The sequence below is a fragment of the Trachypithecus francoisi genome, unplaced genomic scaffold, assembly GCF_009764315.1.
Source record: "Trachypithecus francoisi isolate TF-2019V2 unplaced genomic scaffold, Tfra_2.0 Lachesis_group7, whole genome shotgun sequence".
Classification (NCBI taxonomy): Eukaryota; Metazoa; Chordata; class Mammalia; order Primates; family Cercopithecidae; genus Trachypithecus; species Trachypithecus francoisi.
In genome coordinates, this window is record NW_022681472.1 from 49777779 (window position 1) to 49790968 (window position 13190).

Sequence of the window (13190 nt, forward strand, 5' to 3'; positions counted from 1 at the left end):
TGGCCCTGTGATTTGCTTTGATCAATAGAATGTGGCAGAAAAGATACCATGTGACTTCCAAGCATAGTCATTAAGATGCCTTGTGGCTTCTATTTTCTCCCCTTGGAAGCCAAGCCCATATAAAGAAGTCCAACTGGAGAAATCTCATGGAGAGAGAATAGGACCCAGTCTGCCATCCCAGCCGAGGTGCCAAACCTCATGTGTGTGAAGCCAGCTTGGACCCTCCAGTGTCAGTTAAACTCGTCCAGTGCCACATAGAGCAGAAATTAACTGTCCCCAATCAAGTCCAACTACACTGCAGATTCATGAGCAAATGAATGGTTGTTATTTTAAACCTTTTGAAGAGGAGTGTTACCCAGCAATTGATAACTGAAACAGAGTTAGGGAGGTTTTCTGGAGGAAGTTCTATTTAAGCTAAGTCTTGAAGACTGGGCAGAATTTGACTCTTCAGGAAAGGGTTAGTATTCCAGGCAGGTGGAGCAGCCTGGCAAGACCCCAAAGGCTGGAGGAACATGGCACCTTCAAGACCTAGAAGCAAGCCAGTATGACCAGAATGTAGAGAAGTAGTGAGCATGGAGGCTGGGGAGGTAGACAAGGCTTGTAAGTAAGGAAAGAATATAGCTGATACTTACTGAGTGTCAAGTAACCATCTGACATGGTTAGCTTAGCAAAAACAGAAGTAAGACCTTTGTTCAGAGGGAGGAAATTCCATGCCATGGATATTTCTGGCTATTAACGCAAAGACATGGCTGATTACAAGTAAGGTCTGATGAGAAGTAGAAGGTTCATTTATCCAATAAATATCTCTTGAGTACCAGTACTGTCCTCATGAGAGAAAGAACTCACAGTACATTTCTGATAAATATGAGCCAGTGTCATGCACATAAAAATGCCATGTTTCAGTGATCTACACATACACATGCCCTCTAAAATCAAGAGGGGACTTAGAGTCAGGCAAACGTTTGCAGCCTTGGGAAAGTCACTGAATTTCACTGAGCTTCATCTGTAACACTGGAATAATAACACTCCCTCCATACGATTATTTGGAGTCTTAAATGAGAAAAGTCTAGTAAAGCACCTAATGAAATACATGATAGGTACTCAAAAAGTGACAACAAATTAAAAGAGAAAATATTGTGTAGATATAGGACAGACCAAGGCCAGGCATATCTTTTTACATAGCAGAAATGGAATTCAATCAAGACAACAGAAAAAGTGCTATTATTTTGCCTTCTTTATTATATTTATTAGGAAACCTATTTCTACCAGCAGATATGGACTATCCTTTAACAATTATAGTTGAAGTGTGGTTAGCAAAGCCTTCTCCTGAATCCTTTCCTGTTCTCAATGGCATATGTCAAGAGCACATCTTTTGAGTCTGTTTGATCCAGTGATGTTCAAATGTGCAACAAGAAACTTAGTCTGGTGCTTACTATATGCCTGACCTAAAGTTGTCTAACTTCCCCAGCAATCTCCAGCGATAGGTATTAATTTTCTCATTTTTCATAATTTTCTCATTTTTCTCTTTCATTTTGCCCATTTGCAGATGAGCAAAGCAAGGGTCAGAGAAGTTACTGACTTCCCTGGCACTAGGCCCCACAGCCAGAAAGTGCCTCAGAATTCAAATCCAGGTTCACCTGACATCAAAGCCTGTGCTCTTTTCCCTAGGCCAACCCACCTCCTTCCAAGCAGACCTGTGTTTAGACGTGCTGTCACTTCTGAAGGAAGTCATCCCAGCTTAAACTTACGGGATCTCACAAAGGGCCTGCAGTGTGTCTCCTTAAGGACTACCATAAGTCAGTGGCTATTTTTTTTTTTTAATTGAGATGGGGTCTCACTCTGTCACTCAGGCTGGAGTGCAGTGGTGCGATCTTGGCTCACTGCAGCCTCCGCCTCCCAGGCTCAAGCAATCCTCCCACCTCAGCCTCCCAAGTAGCTGAGATCACAGGCACACACCCCTGTGTCTGGCTCATTTTTTGTACTTTTGGTGGAGATGCAGTTTTGTTGTGTTGCTCAGGCTGGTCTTAAACTCCTGAGCTCAAGCAGTCTGTCCACCTTGGCCTCCCAAAGTGCTGGGATTACAGGCATGAGCCACCGCGCCCAGACAGCTATGTTTTCAAAGCAACAAATATATCAAAGCAGATGAGCCCAGGGTAGGTGAACTGTTCCTTGGGAGGAGTAGCACAATGACTGTAGCCAGCTTACTGGAGACTGTGCTCAAGAAAAAGCCAAGAGGGAATCTTTGGCAGCTGCTGTGATCTCACCTGCATATTTTAATTTTTTTCATCTATTTAAAGCCTGTCAAATTGCCTAAGAGTCAATAGAGATGATTTCCAAGGGCCGTTTAGTTCCAGGTTTCTATTATCTCACAAATTCTGCCATATTGGATTTTAGAGCTGTTCTTTGGAAAGATGGAAATGTTTCTGAGTGGAGCTCTGATTCCTCTAATCTTGGGTACAGGCTTATTCATATCTAAGAATGGACTCCTTCTTTTTTTTTTTTTGAGACGGAGTCTTGCTCTGCCACCCAGGCTGGAGTGCAGTGACCAGATCTCAGCTCACTGCAAGCTCCGCCTCCCGGGTTTACGCCATTCTCCTGCCTCAGCCTCCCGAGTAGCTGGGACTACAGGCGCCCGCCTCATCGCCCGGCTAGTTTTTTGTATTTTTAAGTAGAGATGGGGTTTCACCGTGTTAGCCAGGATGGTCTCGATCTCTTGACCTCGTGATCCGCCCGTCTCGGCCTCCCAAAGTGCTGGGATTACAGGCTTGAGCCACCGCGCCCGGCCAGAATGGACTCCTTCTAAGACAATTCAGGCTGAATGACTTCTTCCAAGGAAGGAAGGAAACAGATGTTTATTAAATTTCATTATGCATCAGGCAGTGGGCTAAGAATTTCCCCTTATGTTGTTAAACTTAAATCTGGCAACCTAGACTATCAAGGCTAACTTTGACCTGAAATAACAAGACAAATCCTATCTTTATCATTGGTTGCTGTTGTGGAGTAGCAGTGGGTGAGGTGCGTAGAGATCCATTCATCCATGCAGCAAAACACTTGACTGGCTTGAGATGTGACATGCAGAGCAAAAAGCAGGACATTGCTCTGGGAGAATTACAGAAAAGGGCCAAGTAAACAACAAAGTGATCACTTTAGTGCTGTGGTGAGACATGCCCAGGTAAACCCCAGAAAATAAGGGGATAGCCAGCCGCCACGGAGGATGGGAGATGAATGGGGTTTTTTGGGACACCAGGAAGGTGGGTAAAGCCAGGAGGAAGGACAGCAACAGACCCTACAAGAAGGAGCCAGAGAGGTGACAAAAGTAATAGGCATGATACAGACTATAGTTTCCTATCAGGCGCGTGAGTCACACAAACATCAGCCCACCTCTTTGATAGAACAGGAAATAATGGCGCCACCAGTTCCCTTTCTGAATACTAAGGACAAAAACGAAATTACACTGCCTGTAATGCAAGGCTTAGTCAGACATAATTTAGTTCCCAAATTAATCCTGAAGTCAAAAAGCTAAAGGAAAGTGGAACAAAAAAGAATCCGAGGCTCAGGGCAGCAGAAGAGGGCTCGTGGAGAGGAGATGACAGTCAACTGAAGTCGTCAACAGAGGGAGCTGGGAGGCCGCTAACCCCTTTGATTTCAGCAGGTACTGGCTGTCTGCACACAGCTCCCGGCTCCCCGCGGCGGGGGCAGGAGTCAACGCCGTCAGTTACATGCTCATCAGATGTGCACGGGCGCCACACACGATCCTGCTAACGTGGTCTGAGAAACATGACCTCAGCGCAGGTGAAGCATGGGCAGCTGACGCTACGGTGACGTGTGCAGATCTGGTGGGGACTCTGACGCAGCCCCAGGGCGAAACCAACCCTCTTTTTACTTTCAATCCAGCTTGACGCCCGTCGTGGAGAAAAAGGCGGGACCTGCTTGGGAAGACACAGGAAATCCGTCCCTTTTATTTTCCTTATTTTATTCAATTATATTCATCCCCTTTATAAGTGATCTCATCTCTCCAGAATCGGCGTTTTCTCTAACAAAGAAAATGTTCTTGTCCTTAAATGGAAAGAAAAATAAGCTAGAAATGTCCCACTGTGGTAACAGTAGGAAGGAACTAGGGCCTTAGAGAACCAGCCTAAAATTGGCAGTAGGGCTATAGCTCCCTGGCAGAGGAAGGATAGCTGTGCTTCCCTGGCGAGGGGTCCACGTGGCAGCACAGAGGGGTTAAGTTCCATGAGGGCAGTAACCAACTGTGCCCGGTTTGATTCATCTTATTAACCTCAGCCCTTGGCAAAGTACCCAGCACGTAGTAGGTGCTCAATACTTTAGTGTGGGCTGAGTAAATGAACAAATAAATGAATAAAGGCGAAGTCTTCAGGCCAAACAGACTTATATTTAAAATCTGGCCCTTAATTCCTATCAGTGACAGTGTATTGGGCAAATTATTTGACCTCCTCTTGGCCAGAAGTTCTTCAACAACAATGACTGTGCCACATTCATCACTCAGTTCTCAATGTCTGAAAAATAACAGGTGCTCAATAAAACATTTTATATAAATTAGATTCTATGCCTCCATTTGTTCATCTGTAAAGAGGTACCATAATATTTACCTAGTAGGGTTAACTGTTATGAAGGGTAATGAGATAACGCATGTAAGTTCCTGGCACATGAGAATCACCGAATAAATAGTTGGTTTATTTATTTGTGTTGGAAAACATTGCCCCTGCCCTGTGTTCCCTTCCTCCAGGAAATCCTCAGATGTGAACCTGCGACCTAACACCATGGGCTTTTCCAAGGACTTTGTAGTGGCTGTTTGTGCCCTGCCTGTCCTTGCCTGTGGACCCTCTAAACATCTAAGTTTGCACTCAGAACCATTCCAGGGGTGTCCTCAATGAGAGACCCTGATAAGAGCTAATTGTCCACTTCAGCCCAAGGTTGGAGATTGGCTCCTAGCAATAGGAGAGATGGCAGCCTCAGTGCTGGAACCAGGAAGAAGGCAATCAACTGTCTGGGAGGCAGGCCTGTTTCTCACCATCTTCTTAGCCCAGGGTGGAACCAAGAAGGAGAACACTGCCATTGAAACCCATCCTGAAAAGAGCCACAGACCAAATGCCAAGATTCAAGGGCCTTCCTGGTCTGAAAGTTATGCCTGAAGCTAATTCTGGCCATGTTTTCCTTGAATTTTACTTTGGGAAAGATACAACTGGGGGAATCAACGCCCAAATCTACAGAAGATAAATGATTCCAAATGCTTTATGGGGAGTTTTACAACCTCAGGACCATCTAGAAGCTCTAGAAGGCAGACATTTGCAACTCTAGGGCTTTGTAAGATGACCAAAGACAATTTTCTTTCCAGGGTGCCTAAGGGCAGTGTTGCCTGCGGAATTCTTGAGGAGCCACTCAATTCTGTGTTTCAGTAAGATAATGAGACAAAGAAAGCTCAACAGCAACTATTACTGCTTGAAGATACTTTCTCTTTCTCCTTGGGAATGGATTAGATGTATCTTTTAGGGAACAGGCAATGATGATATTTTGCATTTGTAAGGTGCTTTCACATTTCTTACCTAACAAGTTTGTGTTTATATTGCCTGCTTTCATCTTTAAAACAATTCTGTAAATTAGATAATCACGTACTTTTAGTTCCATTTTACAGATGGGAAAACTGATATTTGGAAGATCTAGTTTATTATTCAACCTTGCATTTAATTAGAGGCAGATGTGAAATTTGCTTCCATCTACAGTGGAAGTAGATCTTCCAGCCTCTCAGTTCACAGCTTAATTTGGAGTAAATGGAAGAAGCTGAAAATCAATATGATACCAGACTCCCATAACAGAAAGAAATAGATTTTTGTAGCTTAAGTCTGCTTTATTAAGAAAATGCCTCTTCCAAATGTTTTCATTAAAAAGACTAAAAATGTCTCTCCTATAGAAGTTAAATTTGAGTCTTTTTCCCTTCAAATTCCAATAATCCTCTTCAAATATGTGACCACTATTTCCTATGAGTTTGTCTTCTGAAATATGTATGAAGGAATGTCACCTTAGGGAATTAATTTTCCCTAGAAAAATATATGAAGTTGTCTCCTATAATTTGAAAAGATTTAGCTCATAATTGACTCTTGGGATGAGTGAGGGGTGCTTGATTCCTAAAATGTGTTTCTTAAATTTTATGCATATTTAGTTGCTTGTGAGTTTTGACATAAACATGATCTAGAAAGCAAAACTGCCTTAAAGATGAATTTAGCCTTGATTGACTTGATTGTTTGGTTGATTTATCAACAGGGTAATTGGTAAAGCTAAGTTATAATCACATATTTTAATTTAGAAACAGCACTTCTCACAAAGTCAGCATCTTAAATCTTGTTTCTGAAGAAATTGGCAACAGGACAATGTCTTCTATTGGAATAAGTGTGGGTGAGAAGCAGCATCATATGCCTGGAAAGCTTGTGGGCTTTGAAATCACAGACCTGATTATGACACTGGACTCCATTCATTTCCTCATTTATTAAAAAAACCTACTCTGTGTGCTAGGCATTGTGAGTGAGGCATAGATGATGGTGAACAAAACTTGTGCTTCCTGCCTTTGTGGAGCTTCCAGTCTCGTGACTTTACTCACTATATGTCCTCAGGCCAGTTACAGTACTTCCTGAGCTCCATTTTAACTATAAATTATATAGGAATCAATACTAAAATGAGGTATTTTCTTCACAAGACTGGTGAAAAATGACTAAAATAACACAAAGCATCTGGTTCATGGCAAGGACTCAGTAAATACTGATTTACCCTGTTTAATTACATCAAGTCCAGCAGCAGAGGGCAGTAGCATCCCTGATGACCTCGAGTCTTAATAAAATCCCTGCAATTTGGCTTTTACCCTCCAAACCCTCCTCCCTAAATCTGCTGCCACAGTTTTCCCGTAGCTGGTGACCTTGGTCAGCTTTGCTCAGGCTTCATCCTCTTCCAGCTCTTGGCTGAGCTCTTCACAGGACAGTCATGGATTCCTGCTTGAAACCCTGCCTCCCTGGCTTCCCCAATTCTATTCTTTCGGTGTGCTCTTTACTTTCCAGCTTCTTTTGCTCCTTTTTGTCTTGCCCTCTCTTCCTTCCCCTCATCCCCTTAATGAGTACCTTGTCAATGTACATGGCACGCACATCTTCTTTACCAGCCAGGACCTTTCTTCTGCCCTCCCTTCCCATATATCCAGCATTCAGCAGGCATCTCCACTGTGTCCCTTCATACCTCTAGCTGAATGCTTACAGAACTGATTCCATCCTCTCCTCAAAGGGCCTCCTTCCTCTTACTTTGAATCAGCAAGTTACTTAAGCTCTCAGACACCCGGATTAGAAAACTTGGAATCTTTTTGGACCCTGCTTATCCCACAGTTTCCACATTTAAGCAAGCTGTTGACTTGGCCTAATCTTCTGAATCTCTCTTCCCCTTCCCTTTCCCATCACCCTTGTGCAACCTCTCATACCTCTTATTCAGACTACAGCAATGGCCCCCTAAAGGGACCCTGCTCTTTCTCCATCCTACCTCACTTACTGCTGTTAGGCTCAACTCTGTTCCTAAAGTACAGTTCTGATCACCTTACTTCCTTGCTAAAAACCATTCATTCATGAGTCCTCCAAGCTTCAGTCTGGCACATCAGCAATTCTTTCCAATCTGACTTCAGCTGACATTTCTGTCTTATCTCTAACCCTCTCCCAACACTCTTGGAATTGACGGTCCAGTGGGGGGATCAAAACTAATCTATCACCACACAAGCATGCATCTGTGAATTACAATAAGGGCTCTGAATGAAAAGAAGAATATGCTATCAGAACATAAAACTGAGAGCCTGGTCTGGCCCATTCAAGGAGCTGATAGAAAGATTGGAGGGATGCAAACAGTGGGGGCATGCATGCAACTCAGAGGAGAGGTGGCAGGGCCTTAGAGAGGGTGCCTGATAGATTTTGATCTGTATCCCAAGAACAATGGAAGGCCATTGGAGGGTTCTAAACCTGGTGGGCAAGATTAGATTTACATCTTTAAAAGATGGTTGCACAGCAGGTAAGCTCCCTGAGAAGGGGGGTCTCTGCTTTTCACTCCTGGTAGCTCTCTGAGTGCCTGAAACAGAGTCTTCTAAGACAAGCACTCCATGAGGAACAATTAAAGTGCCTGGACAAAAGGAATAAAAGCAGGTAAGAAGGAAGAAGAGGAGATGAAGGGCGGGAGATCAGGAAAGCCAGGGAAATGGACAGGAGAGAGGGGGAAGCCATTTAATATTCAAGGTGCATGTATAAAATAATGAGATACTTTTACACAAATCATCTAAATGTGGGTTGCCATTTCACAGCTATCACAAGTTGCAGAAACCCTATTGGAACTTAGCTTTGGAATTGTCTTCAGCAACTGTTTATCAGTTACAAACCTCAGATCTCATGGCTTTACTGTCAAATTTGATATAAACTGCCTATTTTTCCCATGTTCCCCTCATCATGCCTATATGTTCCTTTTATTTTATCACTTTTTCTTGGAGACAGGATGTCACTCTGCCACCCAGGCTGGAGTGCAGTTGCACAGTCATAGCTCACTATAACCTCAAACTCCTGGGCTCAGGCAATCCTCCTAACTCAGCCTCCCGAGTAGCTGGGACAACAGGTTCTTGCCACCATACCCAACTAAATTTTAAACTTTTTTGTAGAGATGGGGTCTCACTGTGTTGCCTAGGCTGCATATGTTCTTTTTATACCTCTTTATATTGTTTTCTGTCTTGGATTGTAAACTCCTAGAAGACAGAGACCAGATCTTTCCAATTACCCATAGCAGGAGAAGCAGCTGTTATGGTGCTGCATGCCCTGTGGGAGCTTCTCCCCGTTAGTGTAGGGGATGATAAAGAATGGGGGATGAGGGGTCAGTGAATGAAAGGGGAACTAGGAACAGGGTGGGGAAAGAGGCTTCTGTCTTCCTTTTTCTTTCTTTGTCTAGTACCTAGGATGCTGAACTTCTAAAAATATACCAAGGTGGAGAAATCGCTTTCATAAGAGCATGAACTCTTGAGATGCAATGCCTGGGTTTGAATTTGGGCTGATTTCCTATTAGCTGAGGGGCCTTAGGCAAATGACTTAACTTCTCTGTGCCTCAATTTTCTCATCTTGAAAACGGATTGATGCTACTACCTTTGCCATATGGCTGTTTGGAGATTAAATGTGGATGCACTCAGAGCAGGCCTGGGCTGTGGTGAGCACTCAGCATTTGTCAGCTGGTTTTATTATTACTGCTGCTAAGCAGGAGGGTGCTCCTATTTGTACTTCCTCCAATTTCAAGATCCTTTGTTCTAAACAATTGGAAATTGCAATGATGCAGTTTGAGGCACATGTTTCGTTTATTCTTCCACAGACTTTAATTTGATGGTCCACAGAAATGTAATTAGCGTCGTGCAAATATTTTGGTCAGGACTAAAAGCTGCCTTCAATATTTTGCAAAAAGAACCAAACATAAGAGTCATCACGTTTTGAAAGCTGAATGTGAGAGCTCTGTGGGCAAATCCCCTCACAAGTGAGAGATTTTGAATAAACAGTAATTATGTAGCAAAAACCTAAGTAACAGCTGCAGGGAGTATTGAGACAAACAGCCTGGAGGTTTGTGTACATGAAGGATGTAACCTGGTGGAGTAATTTATTATCTGGGACAACTGAAATATCAACTGTATGAGCATCATCTGTATAGGAAATTTAGGGAATAAAAATATTTCCACGTCATCGTGGAACACTTATTACTATAAAGTTTACATTTCAAAAGTAGGTGTGACGTTAGCCAGCTGTGGTTTACTGATATGATATACAATGATGATAAAACCTATGTATATTTATCTGATATTGTCAGAATTGCCAGTCACTTCCTGGATAGAGTATGGTAGTGATTTTCCATTTTCTCATTGTTTTTATTTAACAGTAATTTTCGAAAGGATTTTAGCACTTCAAGTAAATGGTGAGGAAACAAAGAACTAGAGAGGGAGAGAGCATGTGACATACATGAGTGGGTAGAAATGAGAAAATAGTACAGCCGAGTGCCCCTAAGTGTAAAGATGAAATGAAAATCTTCTGTTTGCCTCTATTGTGAATTTCAGGTCAAATCTTTCCTTATTGAAAATTCACCCAAGAGGCATCAAGATGACCTCTGGCCAGAGACTGAGTCATCTCTGCGTGACATCAACACGACCTGCTTCTGCAGGCCCTCGGGGAACAGAGCAGAAGCTCTATTCCAGATCGAAGATGACAGCCTGGGAACCCTTTCCATCCATGTGCATGTAAGGATCTTGACACGCAAAGCCAAGATACAGCCTTCCTCCTTGTATAATTCATTCTGGTTATCCACACACCTAGAACCGTGAAGTTTATAATCTGCTCCTTTCTAACTGCTGCTTATAGAAATATATTTGCCAAAGTCAATCAGAGCCATGGGCAATGTGAGGAATTGAGAAGTGAAGCCAGCTGGACTTCCTGGATCGAGTGGGGACTTGGAGAACTTACCCGTCTTACAAGAGGTTTGTAAAATGCACCAATCAGTGTTCTGTAAAAGTGCACCAATCAGTGCTCTGTACCTAGCTAGAAGTTTGTAAAATGGAGTGCTCTGTAAAAACGCACCAGTCAGCGCTCTGTAGCTAGCTAGAGGTTTGTAAAATGGATCAATCAGCACTCTGTAAAATGGGCCAATCAGCAGGACATGAGTGGGGACAAATAAGGGAATAAAAGCTGGCCACCTTAGCCAACAGTGGTAACCCGGTTGGGTCCCCTTCTGTGCTGTGGAAGGTTTGTTTTTTCGCTCTTGACAGTAAATCTTGCTGCTGCTCACTCCTTGGGTCTGTGCTGTCTTTAAGAGCTGTAACACTCACAGTGGAGGTCCGCAGCTCCATTCTTGAAGTCAGAGAGACCACGAACCAACTGGAAGGAATCAACTCTGGACACAGAATGAGAGGGTATCCAATGGGAGACAGTTGTAGAAATCCCAAGTGTGAGTAAATGTGCGTGGAAGTAGATTTGTTGCACACTCCTTTTCTTTAGGAACCTGCTGCATATGTGTGCCACTTTTGCACAACTCTGGAGGAAATACCACTTGACGTGATGAATCCAAGAATTCAAGCAGGAAGAGTTGGATAATCCTTCCACATCACCCCAATTAGTCCTCAAAGATTGTCTTTTAATTTTTTGACAAAGCATTTACAGAAAAATACATAAATGAATGGAAAAATTCCTTCTCCTTACAGCTTAAGTGGGGTGTGGTCATGATAAGACATATACATTTGTGAAGTGTAGGGCTATAACACTCTATTTCTTCTGAGATAAGCAATGTGATAGGTTTTTATTTCTACATCATTTTAGAAATAGGTACAAACAAGGCTCAGAGATTTAAGATTTCCAGAAGTGTCCAAAACAGAACTTTTCATTCTTATCCCATTACTGTATATTGTAAATCATTACAGGGTTATTTTAACTGAAATTGCCTGATACACTGAAAAGTCATGCCCACTAGGTGTAGGAGATAAAGAAAGGAAAATAAAGGGAAAGGAAAAGGAAGGAAGGGTGGGGAGTGGGGGCACAGGGAAGAAGAAGGGCTGAATTATCCTTTACTGTCTCAGTTTGGTTTTTTGGTTTTTCCAGTTCAATCGCTGGTAGCCCAGGTGGAAGAGATGCATGGGGCTAACCCTGTACCCTCTGGCACTCAACAAATTAACTGAAGGGTGTTTGCATTGAGCTGTTCTCATGCCAAGGAAGAACCACTAACACAGACTAGGTTGGGAGAAATGGTAGGTTTGATTTACTCACAGTTTATAGCAGCAAAAACAAATTGAGTGAAACTAAGGCAGACTTACAGTTTGTTTACTAAATTCTTGGCCAGCCAGAATCATGCACCTGTCATATTTAGTCAGCTCTTATTACCAAGATTGCACAAAAATTTAGACAAGGCAAGGTGTTTAAAGTTTTTTCTCAAAGTAATAAACTCTAGACATTCTTAGGTAGCAGTGTATTTGGATGGCAGATTTCAAATGTAAGTATCAGAGAAACACCAGGCAATTGGTTTTTCAGTGAAAAGAAAATTGTGAATTGTGGTTAGCAACAGATAAAACTAGCCATACCAGTTACTTGTAAGATCTCTTTCTTTCTCTGTTTTTAAGAGACAGGTTCTTGCTCTATCACCCAGGCTGGAGTGCAGTGGTGCAATCATAGTAAGCTATAACCTTGAACCCCTGGGCTCAAACAATTTTCCTGTGTCTCCATGCCTGGCTAATTAAAAAAAAATTGTGGAGATGGGGCCTCATTCTGTTGCTCAGGCTGATCTCAAGCTCCTGGGCTGAAATGTTTCTCCCACCTTGGCCTCCCAAAGCACTAGGATTAAACATGTGAGCCACTGCGTCCAGCCAGATCACTCTTTTCTTAATATTCTGCAGTTTCATTACAAAAGGTCTATGAGTGGATATATTTTTATTTATCCTGTTTGCAAATGGTTATGCTTCTTGAATCTGCAGATTCGTGACTTTTATTAATTTTGTACTTTTTTTCTTTTTTCTTTTTTGTTTGAGAAGGATTGGACATTGAGATATATACCTATATATCTCAATGGACAGGTTAACAGCAGATATATATATATATATACACACACATACACACACACACACGTATCTGCTATATATATGTGTATATATTATATCTCTGTGTGTGTACATGCATGTGTGTGTATTATATATGTTTTTAAATTTTGAAATCGCTTTTATAGAATCACAATAAATTGCAAAAGTATTTCATAGACTTCCCATATCATATCATCTAGCTTCCCCCATTGGTAACCTATCAATTATAGTGCATTATTGAATTATTGAAGCCAGGAAATTGATTGGAACAACACCACTAACTACATTACAGATTTCACTCAGATTTCACAGTATTTTCATATACTCACATTTATAATGTCTTCGTATATATTTGTGATTACGTTTTATCACAACAATAGATTCATGTAACCACCATCACCAAAATTAACATACAGAATTGCTCCATCATCACAAAAGAAGTCTTTCATGCTGCCTTTTATAGTCACACCCTCCTTCCCCTTCCCTTATCCCTGAAAACCACTTAATCTATTCTCCCTGTCTACAATTTTATAACTTCAAGAGTTTTATGTAAATGAAACTGTATAGTGCATGTAGCCCTTTGAGA

General features: G+C 42.1%; 1 long non-coding RNA gene across 1 annotated transcript in view; it reads left to right on the forward strand.

Moving 5' to 3' along the window:
* Positions 1 to 12157, forward strand: part of LOC117079287 — a 59883-nt gene extending 47726 nt beyond the window's left edge. Inside the window, exon 3 of the long non-coding RNA XR_004435354.1 lies at positions 10106 to 12157. This is a non-coding gene — a long non-coding RNA (uncharacterized LOC117079287). The remainder of the gene's footprint in view (positions 1 to 10105) is intronic.
* The last annotated feature ends 1033 nt before the right edge of the window (positions 12158 to 13190 follow it).